The sequence below is a fragment of the Elephas maximus genome, chromosome 22 (genome assembly GCF_024166365.1).
Source record: "Elephas maximus indicus isolate mEleMax1 chromosome 22, mEleMax1 primary haplotype, whole genome shotgun sequence".
Lineage (NCBI taxonomy): Eukaryota > Metazoa > Chordata > Mammalia > Proboscidea > Elephantidae > Elephas > Elephas maximus.
Window position 1 is genome coordinate 30,309,549 of NC_064840.1, and position 14,157 is coordinate 30,323,705.

The 14,157-nt window shown below is 48.0% G+C and overlaps 1 protein-coding gene across 5 annotated transcripts in view; it reads left to right on the plus strand.

Annotated features, from left to right (window-relative positions):
• The window catches only part of TPST2 (tyrosylprotein sulfotransferase 2), a 78,276-nt gene that overhangs the window by 34,198 nt on the left and 29,921 nt on the right, over positions 1-14,157 (plus strand). For 3 of the 5 annotated variants that reach the window (XM_049865534.1, XM_049865538.1, XM_049865537.1), the window contains exon 2: positions 11,581-11,652. The exons of the other annotated variants lie outside the window; for them this stretch is intronic. The gene's annotated coding sequence lies outside the window, so the exon portion shown is untranslated. The remainder of the gene's footprint in view (positions 1-11,580; positions 11,653-14,157) is intronic. 5 annotated transcript variants of the gene reach the window in all.

Consider the following 14,157-nt stretch of genomic DNA (forward strand, 5'->3'; position numbering starts at 1 on the left):
CAGTTCTGTTATGGTTGTGTTGTGGAATATTTAACCATCCCCTAGTGATGTTGTTGTTGTTGGATGCTGTCAAGTCGATTCTGACTTGTCACAACCCTACAGGACAGAGCAGAATTGCCACATAGTGTTTCCTAGGTTTTAATCTTTAGGGGAGCAGATCACCAGGTCTTTTCCCTTATGGAGCTGCTGGGTGGCTTTTGGTTAGCAGCCGAATGCTTAACTGTTGTGCCACCAGGGCTCTTCTCCCTACTTAGATGGCTATAAATTAATGTCAGGGATTACTGAAACCCTTCTCCTGCCAGGTCCTGCTCTAAGCCCTTGACTCTTTCAGTCATTACAGCAACCCCCTGAGACAGGCACTTCAGCCCCATTTTTTACAGATGAGGAAACTGAGGCTGTGGAAGTTAACCTGCCCCCGCCCGTCTGTGGCAGAGCCGGATGTGTTCCCAGCCCCACTTGGCCCCACCACCCATGCCCTTAACCATTGTGCTGCCCTTCCTTGTCTGTGTCTCATTATACTGTGTGTCTTTGAGGCAGGCAGACCGAACCAGGTGCCGGCCAAGGAAGGAAGACCAAGTAGGAGAAGCTGCAGTGGTGGTTCAGTGGTAGAATTCTCATCTTCAATACCAGAGATCTGGGTTCAGTTCCCAGCCAATGCATCCCATACACAGCCACCACCCCTCACTCGGTGGAGGCTTGTGTGTTGCTCTGATGCAGAACAGCTTTCAGCAGGGCTTGCTGACGAAGCCAGACTAGGAAGAAAGGCCTAGTGGTCTTCTTCTGAAAATCAGCCACTGAAAAACCTTACGGATCACAGCAGTCCAGTCAGCAACCAATCATGGAGATGGCACGGGACCGGGCAGCATTTTGTTCTGTTGTGCATGGGGTCACCATGAGTTGGGGGCTGACTTGACAAGCAGGGGCCTGTGGGGAATTTGCCAGAACTGTCTGGTGGGAAGTCTGGACTTGGTTCAATTGGACATTTTCCCTGAACCTCAGAAGTGTGTGTGACCGAAGCTGTTTCCTATGCATTCTGCAGAGACGCTGGACACGGTGACTTCCATTTCTTAAGCACTTCCAGTGTGCCAGGCACTGGGCTACCTGCTTCGGCCGCCCTGAACCGTCGGACCCTCTCAACAGTCCACTGAAGTGGATTCAGTTTAAAGTGGGGACGCTGAGGTTCCAAGAGGTTAGGAGACTCCTTCAAGGTCACCTCCACAGCGGGAGCCACGGAGAGTCGGGAGTGTCCTAGACTTCCAGCTAGCATTACTGAGTGCTTAGCACAAGTTGGAAACCCTGGTGGTGTAGTGGTTAAGTGCTATGGCTGCTAACCAAAGGGTCAGCAGTTCAAATCTACCAGGTGCTCCTTGGAAACTCTATGGGGCAGTTCTGCTCTATCCTATAGGGTTGCTATGAGTCGGAATCAACTTGACGGCACTGGGTTTTGGTTTGGTACCACAAGTCAGGTGCTCCTCTAAACACTTTGGGTGTATTCTCTTGTTCCATCTTAAGCAGCCTGAAGAGGTGAATGCTATTATCGTCCTCATTTTACAAGTGGGGAAACTAACGCCTTCTTAAAATGATAGCCACGAGCCCCTTCTTCAAGTGAAACCTTACACTGAGCACCAGGCAGTCATCAAATCAGAGCTGGGCTACAACCTTTGGAGCTGGGTGTGGGTGGAGAAGAAGAGACAGCATTCAGCCTCCCTTTGGAAATCAGTGATGGGGAAACTGAGACCCAGAGAGGGGAGGGCTTGTCTTGGGTTGTATGGTGCTTCGACAGTGGGGCTGGAACTAGAATCTACTTTGCCTGGGTCCTGGGCTGGGGACCCTCCTCTCTACCCTGTTTGTCTGGGCTGCCTGTCCTCTTCCTTTCCCTCAAGGCCACAGACTTGGTGACTGGACTTTGTATCGGGGGTGGTGTTTGGACAAAGGCGGGGCAAGGTGTGCCCACTGCCTCTTAGGACAATCAGGAAGGTGGCCAGGGCTCCCAGAGTTGGGTCTTGTACCTCCTGGGGAGCTGTGTGTGTGTGTCCTGGTTCCTTAAACCACATTATTGTTGTTAGCTGCCGTTGAGTCAGCCCCCAGCTCATGGCCACCCCATGCGCAATGGAGTCGGACCATTGTGGTCCATAGGGTTTTCACTGGCTGCTTTTCAGATGTAGATGGCCAGGCCTTTCTTCCTAGTCTTAGTCTAGAAACCCCACTGAAGCCTGTTCAGCATCATAGCCCCTCGCAAGCCTCCACTGACAGACGAGTGATGGCTGTGCAGGAAGTGCTTTACATCAGTTCATTTATTTAATCCTCACAATAGCCCTGTGGGCTAAGTGCTGTTATCACCCCCATTTCACAGATAAGGAAACTGAGACACAGAGAAGTTAAGTAATCACCCCCCTTCTCCCGAGCTTTTGTTGTTAAGTGCCGTGGGGTTGACTCTGACTCACAGTGACCTTTTCCATAACAGAATGAAACACTGCCTGGTCCTGACCATCCTCACAATAATAGGTATGGTTGAGCCCATTGTTGCAGCCACTGTGTCAGTTGATCTCATTGAGGGTCTTCCTCTTTTTCACCAACCCTTGACTTTACTAAGTACTTGTCCAGGAACTGGTCCTTCCTGATAACATGTACAGAGTACATGAGATGAAGTCTCACCATCCTTGCTTCTAAGGAGCCTTCTGTCTGTACTTTCTCTAACGCAGATTTGTTAGTTCTTCTGGCAGCCCGTGATATATTCACTATTCTTCGCCAGCATTGGGCTACATTGCGAGTAATTCAGCAGGACCAGAACTTGAAGCCAGGCTTGTAGGAGACTTCTAATTCAGTGTTCATCAACCACCCCTCAGGCGTCTTCTCAGCAGAGGACTGCAGGTGGGTCTTGGCGGGGAGGCAGGGCAGAGGGCAGTTACAGGAAGTCCTAGCCCCCACAAGGTCACCTTGGCTGGGTCTACCTGGCAGGAGCCCCGTGTATCCTGAGCAGGAAGCACAGAGCCGGGGCTCCTCCAGGTGCCCAGGGTGCGGGTAGAAGACATGTCCAGGAATCCCAGCTGGGCACTGCCCTGCGTAGCTGCCTGACCTCAGGCAAATAAATGGCTTCCGCAATTATGAATTGGGTGGGCAAGATTTGGAGAAGTGGTCAAAAACGGGTTCCGGTGTTAGACAGACCTGAGTTCTAGGCACTTCATGTCTCTGAGCCTCATTTTCCTTCTCTATAAAATGGGACTAATAACAGTGCCTAGCCCACAGGGTTAAGGAGCCCTGGTGGTGCAATAGTTAAGCACTTGGTTGCTAACTGAAAGTTTGGTAGTTCAAACCTGCCAGTGGCTCCTCGAGAGAAGAGACGTGGTGATCTGCTCCCCGTAAAGATGAAAGCGTAGGAAACCCTCTGGGGCAGTTCTCCTGTGTCATATAGGGTCGCTGTGAGTCGATATTGACTCGATGGCACATAACAACCACCACCCTGCAGGGCTGTTGTGGAGCCAATGTGTATATAAAAGTGCCCCCTACACAGTCTCTCCCCTTAAGTACTTACCTGGCAACAGATGTGATGCCGAAATGACTCTGTGGGTACGTACGTGTGTGCTTCTTTAAAGAAAAAGTCGGCAATTTATTTTCAAATTTCTCCCTCACCCATTGCAACCTGGGTAAAAAGACTGGCCACCTGAGTTCTCCCTCCAGTCCTTCTGAGTGAAATGTTGAGCCCAGAACCAAAATATGCATCACCGTCCCCCTTTCCGCTGGCACACTGTGTTTACATCTGTGGGTTTGTCTAGTTCCACGGGAGCCATGTGTTACTGAAATTGTCTTTTCATCATATAGACCATTGTATAGACCTATGGGCCGGATCTAGTTTGCGTTGTCTGTTTTTGTAAATAATTTTATTGGAACACAGCCACACACATTTATGTGTTTGTTGTCTCTGGCTACTTTTGCTCTACAACGGCAGAGTTGAGTAGTTTCGACAGAGGCCACCCGCCTGGCCTACAAAGCCAAACATTGACTCTCTGGCCCTTTACAGACAAAGTTTGTCAACCCTGATATACACCATAAAAGAGGGTCACAGATCATGATAGCCAAAACATGGGAAGAGTCTAAACGTCCGTCAGCAGATGAATGGATAAACAAAATGTGATAGATCCATACGATGGAATATTACTCAGCATAAAGAGAAATGAAGACCTGACACATGGTACAACATGAATGAACCTTGAAAACATCTTGCTGAGTGAAATAAGTCAATCACAAAAAGAGAAATATTACATGATCCCGCTTAGATGAAATATCTAGGATGGGCACGTATATAGAGAGCGAAGTTTATTAGTGGTTACCAGGGGTAGGTGGGAAGGGGGGCAGCCATTGCTTGGGGGACACTGAGCTTCTGTTAGGGTGATAATATAATTTGGGAACGAATAAGGATGATGGTTAAACATGATGAACACAGTTAATGCCACTGAACTGTACATGGGAAGATAGTTAAAATGTCAAATGCTTTGTTACATGTATATTTATTACAATAATGATAGTAATAAAGAGGGTCGCAGAAAACTTGGGGAACAGTTGCAGGGAATTGAAATCACCCCGCTGCCATATGACGGTTTTAAATGTGTGTGTTCCTTCCGGTCTTTGCCCACATGCTGTAATGACAGTAATCCTAATATTAGACGCTAACACTTTGCATGTGTGGACTCTGTGTCAGGATTTATGGAAGTTGCGGTCACTCATGACACCCTTTGCTGCAGGGGATATTCCCACTTTTCAGGGGGCTGCAGCAGGCTGACCCAGGATACCCAGCCACTGAGTGGAGGTGGCGGCATTTGACCCCTGGCATCTTCACTCCTGCCCCCAGCTTGTGCTTAAGAGAATGCTGAACTGTGCCCTCCAGGGGGAGGCCAGGACAGCATGTGGGGACCCTGCTTTGGACGTTCGGGGTGAAAAATGCAAAGTTAAGTTGGGGAGAGAACTCAGGGATCTAGGGAGGTGCCACTGGCAGTGCCAAGAGCATGGCTTGTGTAGTAAGGGAGATTTGGTTTTTCTTCTGGTTCCCCGCCATGCCATCTTTGTGGCTTTGGGCAGGTAGCCTCACCTGTCTGAACCCCCAGAAATCAGCTGTTAATAAGGGAAGATCAAATGGGGTTCCAGATAGTTTCCGACTCACCTAAGGGTTGTGAGGACAAAATGTGAAGATGTATGTAAAACCTTTTGCTCAGTCCTTGGCGCACAGCTAAGTGCTCAGTAAGTGTGAGCTGGTATTCAAGGCCGCCTGCCAGCCTGCCTGTCCCTTTTTCCCTCATCAACCATTGCAAGTGCTTTTCTGCTCAGCATTCAGAGCCTCAGAGTCCTGTGTTTCCCTTTCCTCTCACCCCGTTGCATCTGGCAGGCTTTTCTTGGCTGGCTCCCCTCTGGAGCGGGTCAGAGGGCTCTGATTCCCAGAGAGAGGGACGATCTCCCCAACTCTGCATGGGGGCGCACGCAGGGCGACCCAGTGGGGTGGGCAGTAGCCGTGGCCATGGAATGTTGGGGACCTGGTTCCCATGGCGAGGGCTGGCTGGGCTGATGGCTGAGCTGGGGCACGTGAGCACGGGGCACCTTCTGGAGGCCTTTGTGTCACCGTAAGTGCTGTAACCTGCTCTGTGCTGCCAGCCCCCTCTCCCCCTAGCCACTTTTTCCCTTGGGAACCTCATGACCTGCTGAGCTGGGAGAGGTGACGATAGGGAAAGCTGAAATGAGTTTGCGTGAAAATCAGTGTGGGTCTCGTGTAATGTCACCCACTTCCTTAACTGCTTGTTGAGTGTCTCCCCTCCCACCATGGGCATTTCCTCCCAAGCGTTTATCACAAAGTATGACCGGTTTATCACAAAGTGTGACCATCTCACATGCAGGTTTCCTTGTTTTCTCGCCAGAATGTCAGCTCTGTGAGGGTATGGGCTTTGTCGGTTGCCCTTGATGTAGCCCTAGCATCTTTTTTTTTTTTTTTTTTAACCTCTCGATTCTTTAGTTGTATTATTTAAAAAAAAATTTTTAATGAGTTCTTGGTGAAAGTTTATACAGCAAATTAGGTTCCCATTTAACAATTTCTGTACACGTTGTTCAGTGACATTGGTTACGTTTTCCACATTGTATTAACATTCTCATCATTTCTGCTCTGGTTGTTCCGTTTCGATTATTCTTGCTTCCCTGTCCCCCCTCCCCCCCCGCCCCCCACCTTCTCATCTTTGCTTTAGGGTACATGTTGCTCATTTGGTCTCGTATAGATGATTTTTTTTTCCTTTTTTTTTTAAAGGACCACAGTACTGATGGGTGATATTGTTTATTTTATGAGCCAATCTGTTATTTAGCTGAAAGGTGACCTCTGGGAACTGTTTCAGTTCAAAGTTTAAAGGACGATTTTCTTCGGGGTTCCTGTAGTCTCTGCTCGTCCAGTAAGTCTGGCCTTTTTTTTTTTTTAAAGAATTTCAGTTTTGTTCTACAGTTTTCTCCCATTCTGTCTGGTACCATCTATTGTGGCCCTGGTAACCCCAGCATCTTTAACAGTGCCTGGCACATAGTGGGTGTTCAATAAACATTTGTGGATGGAATGAGTCTGGCTATAAGGGCATTTCTTATAAGGGCCTCTTTCCAGTGGCCCTCTAGTGTAGCCTATAGGTCAGTGCTGGATAGGTTTCAGGGAAGCTTCCAGACTAAGACAGACTAGGAAGAAAGGCCTGGTGATCTGCTTCTGAAAATCAGCCAGTGAAAACCCTGTGGATCACGATGGAACATGGATCTGCAACCGATGACAGGGATGCCACAGGACTGGGCAGCGTTTTGTTCTGTTGTTCATGGGATCGCCGTGAGTCAGGCCAGTCGAGTGCAGCTGCTGACAACAAATGTGTCGGGATTTATCCCCAACTTATGAGGTTCTGCTGAGGAAGAAATTAGAAAATGAAAGCTAACGCGTTCATGGCGCTTGCTGTCTGCTTACCCGTTGCTGTGGAGTCGATTTTGACTCATAGTGAACCTGTGGGACAGAGTAGAACTGCCCCACACAGTTCCCGAGGCTGTAAGTTTTATGGAAACAGGTCTTTCTTCCATGGAGCTGCTGGCGGGTTCAAACTGCCAGCCTTTTGGTTAGCAGCCAAGTGCTTAACCACTGCACCACCAGGCTTACTTACACTTTCCAGCCCTCCTAGGAGGCAGGTATTATCGTCATCCCCAGTCTACAGATGAGGCAGCTGAGGCTCAGAGAAGTGAAGCGACTTGCCAAGGTCACACAGCTGGTAGCTGGAGGAGCTGGGATTTAAACCCAGGGCAGTCTGGCCCCATACTATGCTGGTCATCCATTTCAAAAAATTCTGGTCATTTTATTATGATATAGAAAGTCAATGTGACAATAACATTAAGAAAGTGTGTTTTTAGGAGAAAGATATTACCACCTACCACTTGAACAGCACACCTGGTAGCAGTTTGAATGTATTTTCTTCCTGTGTTTTTGCCTTGCCTGTGTTTTTTGGCTTGCTGATTGGTTAGGTTGATCCTGGTGGTTTTACTTTTTGTCGTATTCATGCTTACCCTGCTCCCACACGGACCTTTGTTGTCCATAAAATGGAGAACATGATGCCACCCCATTGGGCTGTTGTGCGCATGGAAAGCCATTGGTTTTGTGGTAAACACATCTTGTTGTTGTTAGGCGCCCCCGAGTTGGTTCCAACTCATAGCCAACCCTCTGTATGACAGAACGAAACACCGACCAGTCCTGTGCCATCTGCACAGTCTTTGTTATGCTTGAGCCCATTGTTGCAGCCACTGTGTCAGTCCATCTCGTTGAGGATCTTCCTCTTTTTCGCTGACCCTTTACTTTACCAAGAATGGTGTCCTTCTTCAGGAACTGATCCCTCCTGATTACATGTCCAAAGTATGTGAGACGTTGTCTCACCATCTTTGATTCTAAGAAGCATTCTGGTTGTACTTCTTCCAAGACAGAATTGTTCGTTCTTTTGGCACAATTGGCAGCCCATGGTATATTCAGTATTCTTCGCCAACACCATGATTCAAAGGCATCTGTTCTTCTGTGGTCTTCCTTATTCATCATCCAGCTTTTGCATTCATATGAGGCAATTGAAAACATCATGGCTTGGGTGAGGCACACCCTAGTCTAAACACATAGTAGGCGCTTAATAAATGCCAGCCACTATTACCGATATACATATGTACTGATGTTCATAGGGTTGCTATGAGTCGGAAATGACTCAGTGACATCTAACAACAACAATTGCTGATATTATGGAGGCAGTGGTGGCTCTGTGGTAGAATTGTCACCTTCCGCGTGGGAGACCCAGGTTCATTTCCTGGCCAGTGCAGCTTGTGCATAGCCGCTAGCCATCTGTCCATGGAGATGTGTGTTGCTATGATGCTAAACAGGTTTTAGCAGAGCTTCCAGGCTAAAACAGACGAGGAAGAAAGGTCTGGCGATCTACTGCCAAAAATCAGCCAGTGAAGACCCTATGGATCACAACAATCTGATTCATAACCAACCACGGGGCTGGCGTAGGATGGGGTGGCATTTTGTGCTGTTGTGCACGGGATCTCCATGAATTGAAGGCTGACTTGATGGCAGCTAACAACAACAACAATTAGTGATGTTTCTCCTCCATGCAAAGGAGTGTTCTGAGGCCCCTACCCCATGCCTCTTGCTTATCTTCTTGGTCAGTGCTGTCCAATAGAACTTTCTGCAAGGATGGATGTTCTAGAGCAGAGATCAGCAAACTTTCTCCATAAAGGGCAAGATGTTGTTATTGTTAGGGGCCATCGAGTTGGTTCCTGCTCACAGCGACCCTCTGTACAACAGAACGAAACACAGCCCCATCCCGCGCCATCCTCACAATCGTTGTGCTTGAGCACGTTGCAGCCACTGTGTCAGTCCATCTCTTTAAGGATCACCCTCCTTTTTGCTGACCCTCTACTTTACCAAACATGATGTCCTTCTCCAGGAACTGATCCCTTCTGATAACATATCCAAAGTATGTGAGACGAAGCCTCGCCATCTTTGCCTCTAATGAGCGTTCTGGCTGCACTTCTTCCAGGACAGATTTGTTCGTTCTTCTGGCGGTCCATGGCATATTCAATATTCTTCGCCAACACCATAATTCAAAGGTGTCAGTTCTTCTTTGGTTTTCCTTATTCATCGTCCAGCTTTCACATGCGTATGAAGTGATTGAAAACACCTCGGCTTAGGTCAGAAGCACTTTAGTCCTAAAAGTGATATCTTTGCTTTTTAACATTTTAAAGAGGTCTTTTGCAGCACATTTGCCCAATGCAATGAGTCGTTGCATTTCTTGACTGCTGCTTCTATGAGCGTTGATTATGAATCCAAGTAAAATGAAATCCTTAACAACTTCAATCTTTTCTCTGTTTATCATGATGTTGCTTATTGGTCCAGTTGTGAGGATTTTTCTTTTCTTTATGTTGAGGTGTAATCCATACTGAAGGCTGTGGTCTTTTTTTTTTTTTTTTTTTAATTGAACTTTAGATGAAGGTTTACAGAACAAACTAGTTTCTTATCAAACAGTACACACACTGTTGTACAACATTGGTTAACAACCCCACGACATGTCAACAATTTCCCTTCTCAGCCCTGGGTTCCCTATTACCAGCTGTCCTGTTCCCGCCTACCTTCCAGTACCTGCCCCAGGGCTGGTGCGCCCCTTTAGTCTTGTTTTGTTCCATGGGACTGTTCAATCTTTGGCTGAAGGGTGAACCTCAGGAGTGGCCTCATTACTGAGCTGAAAGCTTGTCTGGGGACCATACTCTTGGGTCTTTCTCCAGTCTCTGTCAGGCCAGCAAGTCTGGTCTTTCTATCTAAGTTAGAATTTTGTTCTGCATTTTTCTCCAGCTCTGTCTGGGGCCCTCTATTGTGATCCCTGTCAGAGCAGTCGGTGGTGGCAGCTGGGCATCATGTGGTTGTACTGGACTCAGTCTGATGAAGGCCATGGTAGATGTGATCCATTAGTCCTTTGGACTAATCTTTCCCTTATCTTTAGTTTTCTTCATTCTTTCTTGCTCCCAAAGGGGTGAGACCAGTGGAAGATCTAGATGGCCGCTCACAGGCTATTAAGACCCCAGATGCTATTTACCAAAGTAGAATGTAGAACATACTCTTTATAAACTCTGTATGCCAACTGAGCTAGATGTTCCCTGAGACCATGGTCCCCTGAAGGCTGTCGTCTTTGACCTTCTTTAGTAAGTACTTCAAGTCCTCTTCACTTTCAGCAAGCAAGATTGTGTCATCTGCGTAACGCAGGTTGTTAATGAGTGTTCCTCCAATACTGATGCCGCATTCTCCTCCATGTAGCCCAGCGTCTCAAATAATTTGCTTAGCATACTAATGTATTATTTGGTCATGTATGCTGAGCAAAGGGCAAGATAGTAAATATTTTAGGTTTTGCAGAGAACATACGGTATATGGTCTTTGTTGCATATTCTTCTTTTTAACAAACTTAAAAAAAAAAAATTCTTAGCTTGCCAACCATGCAGAACCAGACCATGGGTGGGATTTGACCTTAGGACCATAGTTTGCCAGCCCATTGTAGATCTGTACCATCCAGTACAGTAGCCATGTGGCTGGTGGGCACTTGAAATGTGTGTGGTTAGTGTAATTGAGAACTGAATTTAAATTTTATTTCATTTTGCTTAATATAAATTTAAGCCGCACCATGCAGCTAGTGTCTTCTGTGTTGCGTAGGCAATTCTCAGTCACCAAAGGCCCTGGCAGCTCTGTGCCATCACCCTGAAAGGGCCTGTGTTCCCTGGAGGAGCAGAGGCCGGGCCTGTGGGCGTGGGAGTTGCCCAGCTGGCAGGCCTCTCAAGTGTGCTGGCATTTCAAGGGCCTCCTGAGTATATCTGGGCCCAAGCCATCACACCTCCAGAAAAGCTTCAAGTGCCCTGTCCCTAATTGGTTTTACTTGTTCTGAAAGCAGACCTGAAGCCCAAGAGAGCAGCCCCTTACTCCCATCGCCACTGCTTATGCCCCAGGAGTGCCAGGCCTATGTGTTCTTTAGCTTTGCAGGGGGTGGCGGGGGGGTTATACCTGGGAACCCTCTCCATCTGGGGTTTGTTGTTGTTTTTAGCTGCTGTTCAGTTGGCCCCCACTCATGGTGACCTCGTGCAAAATGGAAAGACATGCTGCTCGGTCCTGTGCCATCTTCATGATGGGTTGTGGAGAGGCTGTCATGGCCCATAGGGTTTTCACTGACTAATTTTCAGAAGTTGATTACCAGGCTTTTCTTCCTAGTCTGTCTTAGTCTGGTTAGTCTGGAAGCTCTGCTGAAATCTGGGCTTTACCAGTTGTTGTCAAGTCAGCTCTGACTCATGGCAACCCCATGTGTGTCAGAGTAGAACGGCACTCCATAGGGCTTTCAAGGGCTGATTTTGTGGAAGTAGATCGCCAGACCTTTCTTCCAGGGCACCTCTGGGTGCGCTGAACCCTCTAGTCTTTTGGTTAGCAGCCGAGTGCATTGTTTACACCATACAGGGACTTTGCCCCTCTAAGGGGGCCCGCCCCTTCCAGGAGCCCACCCTGACACAGTGTCTCTTTCGCCTCTGCAGGGGTCTGCCAGTGGACAGCCTTGGCGAGCAAGGTCAAGGGCTAGAGCCCAGGGATGAGAGCATCCAGGGGAGGTAAGTGCATTTAGAAGGCATGGCAGAATCTCGGCTCCTCCTGAGATGGCCCTGGCTAAGCTGCTTCTGGGCCCCTGGCCTCCGTTCTTGGGCAACTGAGCAAACTCTCCAGCTGGCTCTCTCCTCTCTATTCAGCCAGCAGGGTGGAGACTGGCTCCCAGCAGTGTGAAGAGGGCGGGCCTCTACTCCTTCTTGTCTCTTAGGAGGATGGACTCTCCATTTGATAGGATAGGCAAGGCTGAGGTCCAGAGAGGCAGGGGATGTGCCCACGTCGCGGAGCAGATTCAGGGCCCAGCCGGAATGCGTGCCCTCTGGCCTCCCATATTGCCAACACTAGTGGTTTTGGTGTGCTTGGTCAGTGCTTCACAAGAAGTTCCCTGAACCTCACAGTAGCTCCTTGAGGAAAGGGTCTCATGATCCCTTTTTTTAGAGGAGAAGATAGGAGCTCAGAGAGTTGAAATCCCTTGTCCAGGTCACCAGCTGGCAGAGGCAGGCTTTGAATGCTGGGCCCTGCTGCCCCCTCCAGGAGAGGGTCCCTGGCTCAGGTTGGCCAGGAAGTGGCCTTCTGCTTTCCATATTCCCAGTTGCCTTCTCTGCCGAGTCACCCTGCTTTTTCTCCTCAAGCCATCCTGTGTCCTTGCTGTCTTCTGACCACCTCTGACCTGCCCACTTAGAGTCATTTTTTTCTGGTGAACAGTTCAGCCTTGCCTGGGCCAGTCTAGGCCTGCCTCTCCTGCTGTGTGACCTTGGGTAAGTTGCTGTATCTCTCTGAGCTGCTACGGTGAGGCTTTCCTCCCGCAGAGGAGGTGGTACGAATCCTATCAGATGATACGTGGAAAAGGCTTTAGCAGAGTAAGCACTCAGTAAATGCAAAAACCCAAAACTCAGATGTTTTATTTAATGCCTAAGCGCTCTTGTCAAATGAATGGTCCATGTTAAGCAAAAATGGTCGCTTGATAACATTTTCCTAATTTTGTTTATCACTTCTTCCAGGCCTTTCCCTCAGGTGTTCAGTGTCTGCATTACTTCCAACCCCAAACACAAGCTTGTGTGTGCACATACATGCCTCCCACACACGTACATACACACATCTACCATGCACGTACATACACACACCTCCCACACATGTACACATATACCTCTCACATACATACATACACACAGAAAAACAGACACATACCACACACACATGCATACCTCCCACACGTACATACACGACCCACACACCTACATACACACACCTTCCACAAACGTACATATACACATCAACCACACACGTACATACACCAACCACACACGTACATACACCAACCACACACGTACATACACCAACCACACACGTACATACACCAACCTCACACGTACATACACCTTCCACACATGTACATATACACACCAACCACACACATGCATATACACCTCCCACACACATACACATACACATACACACACCTCCCATACCTGAACACACACCTCTCCCACACACGTACATACACACACCTCCCACACATGTACATACACACATACAGAAAAACAGACACATACCACACATACATACACACCTCACACACACGTACATACGTACACCTCCCACACATGTACATACGTACACCTCCCACACATGTACATATGTACATCTCCCACACATGTACATACACACACCCCCACACAAGTACATACACACACACACAGAAAAACAGACGTACCGCACACACATGCATACCTCCCACACACAAACATACATACACACCATCTCCCACACACATACACACACAGAAACGCAGACACATACCATGCACGTATACACACACGCACACCTCGCACATACACACACACCCCTCCCACACAAACACATACACACACAGATGCACACGTCTCATACCTAGAAACACACATACCAACACACATACATACACAGACACACATCCTCCCCCCTGCACATACGCACCTCCCACACACATGCTTACACACACACAGACACACACACATCCCACACAGGTACACACAAAACCGCAAACGTTTTCCATACCCAGATCACACAGAACCTTGTCTTCAGTGGCTGAGTAGTAAAATATTTCAGATAGAAGAGGCAGTTCTTTCTCACAAAAGTAATCATTTAATGGCATAAAAGGGTCCGCTTTGATCAAATGTGAATTGCTCTCCCCAGAGATATGTAACTTTTTGTTCTGTACCTAGCTCACTTAATCAAACATGATCGATCTCCAAGAGCGATAAATGACTCCTTGTTCTGTAGCTAGTTATCTGTAACCTTTGTCTGTTGTTGTTGTTAGGTGCCGTCAAGTCAGTTCTCACTCATAGCGACTCTGTGTACGACAAAACGAAACGCTGCCCAGTCCTGCTTCATCCTCACCGTCGTTGCTATGCTCAAAACCTATGCAGAACCCTCTTTTCAGGGGCATTCTCAGCTTTGAGTGGAGAATGCTTCCCGACTTTGCCCATCATGATAAGAGTACACTTCAACCATTTTCTTAAAATTTAACTCAA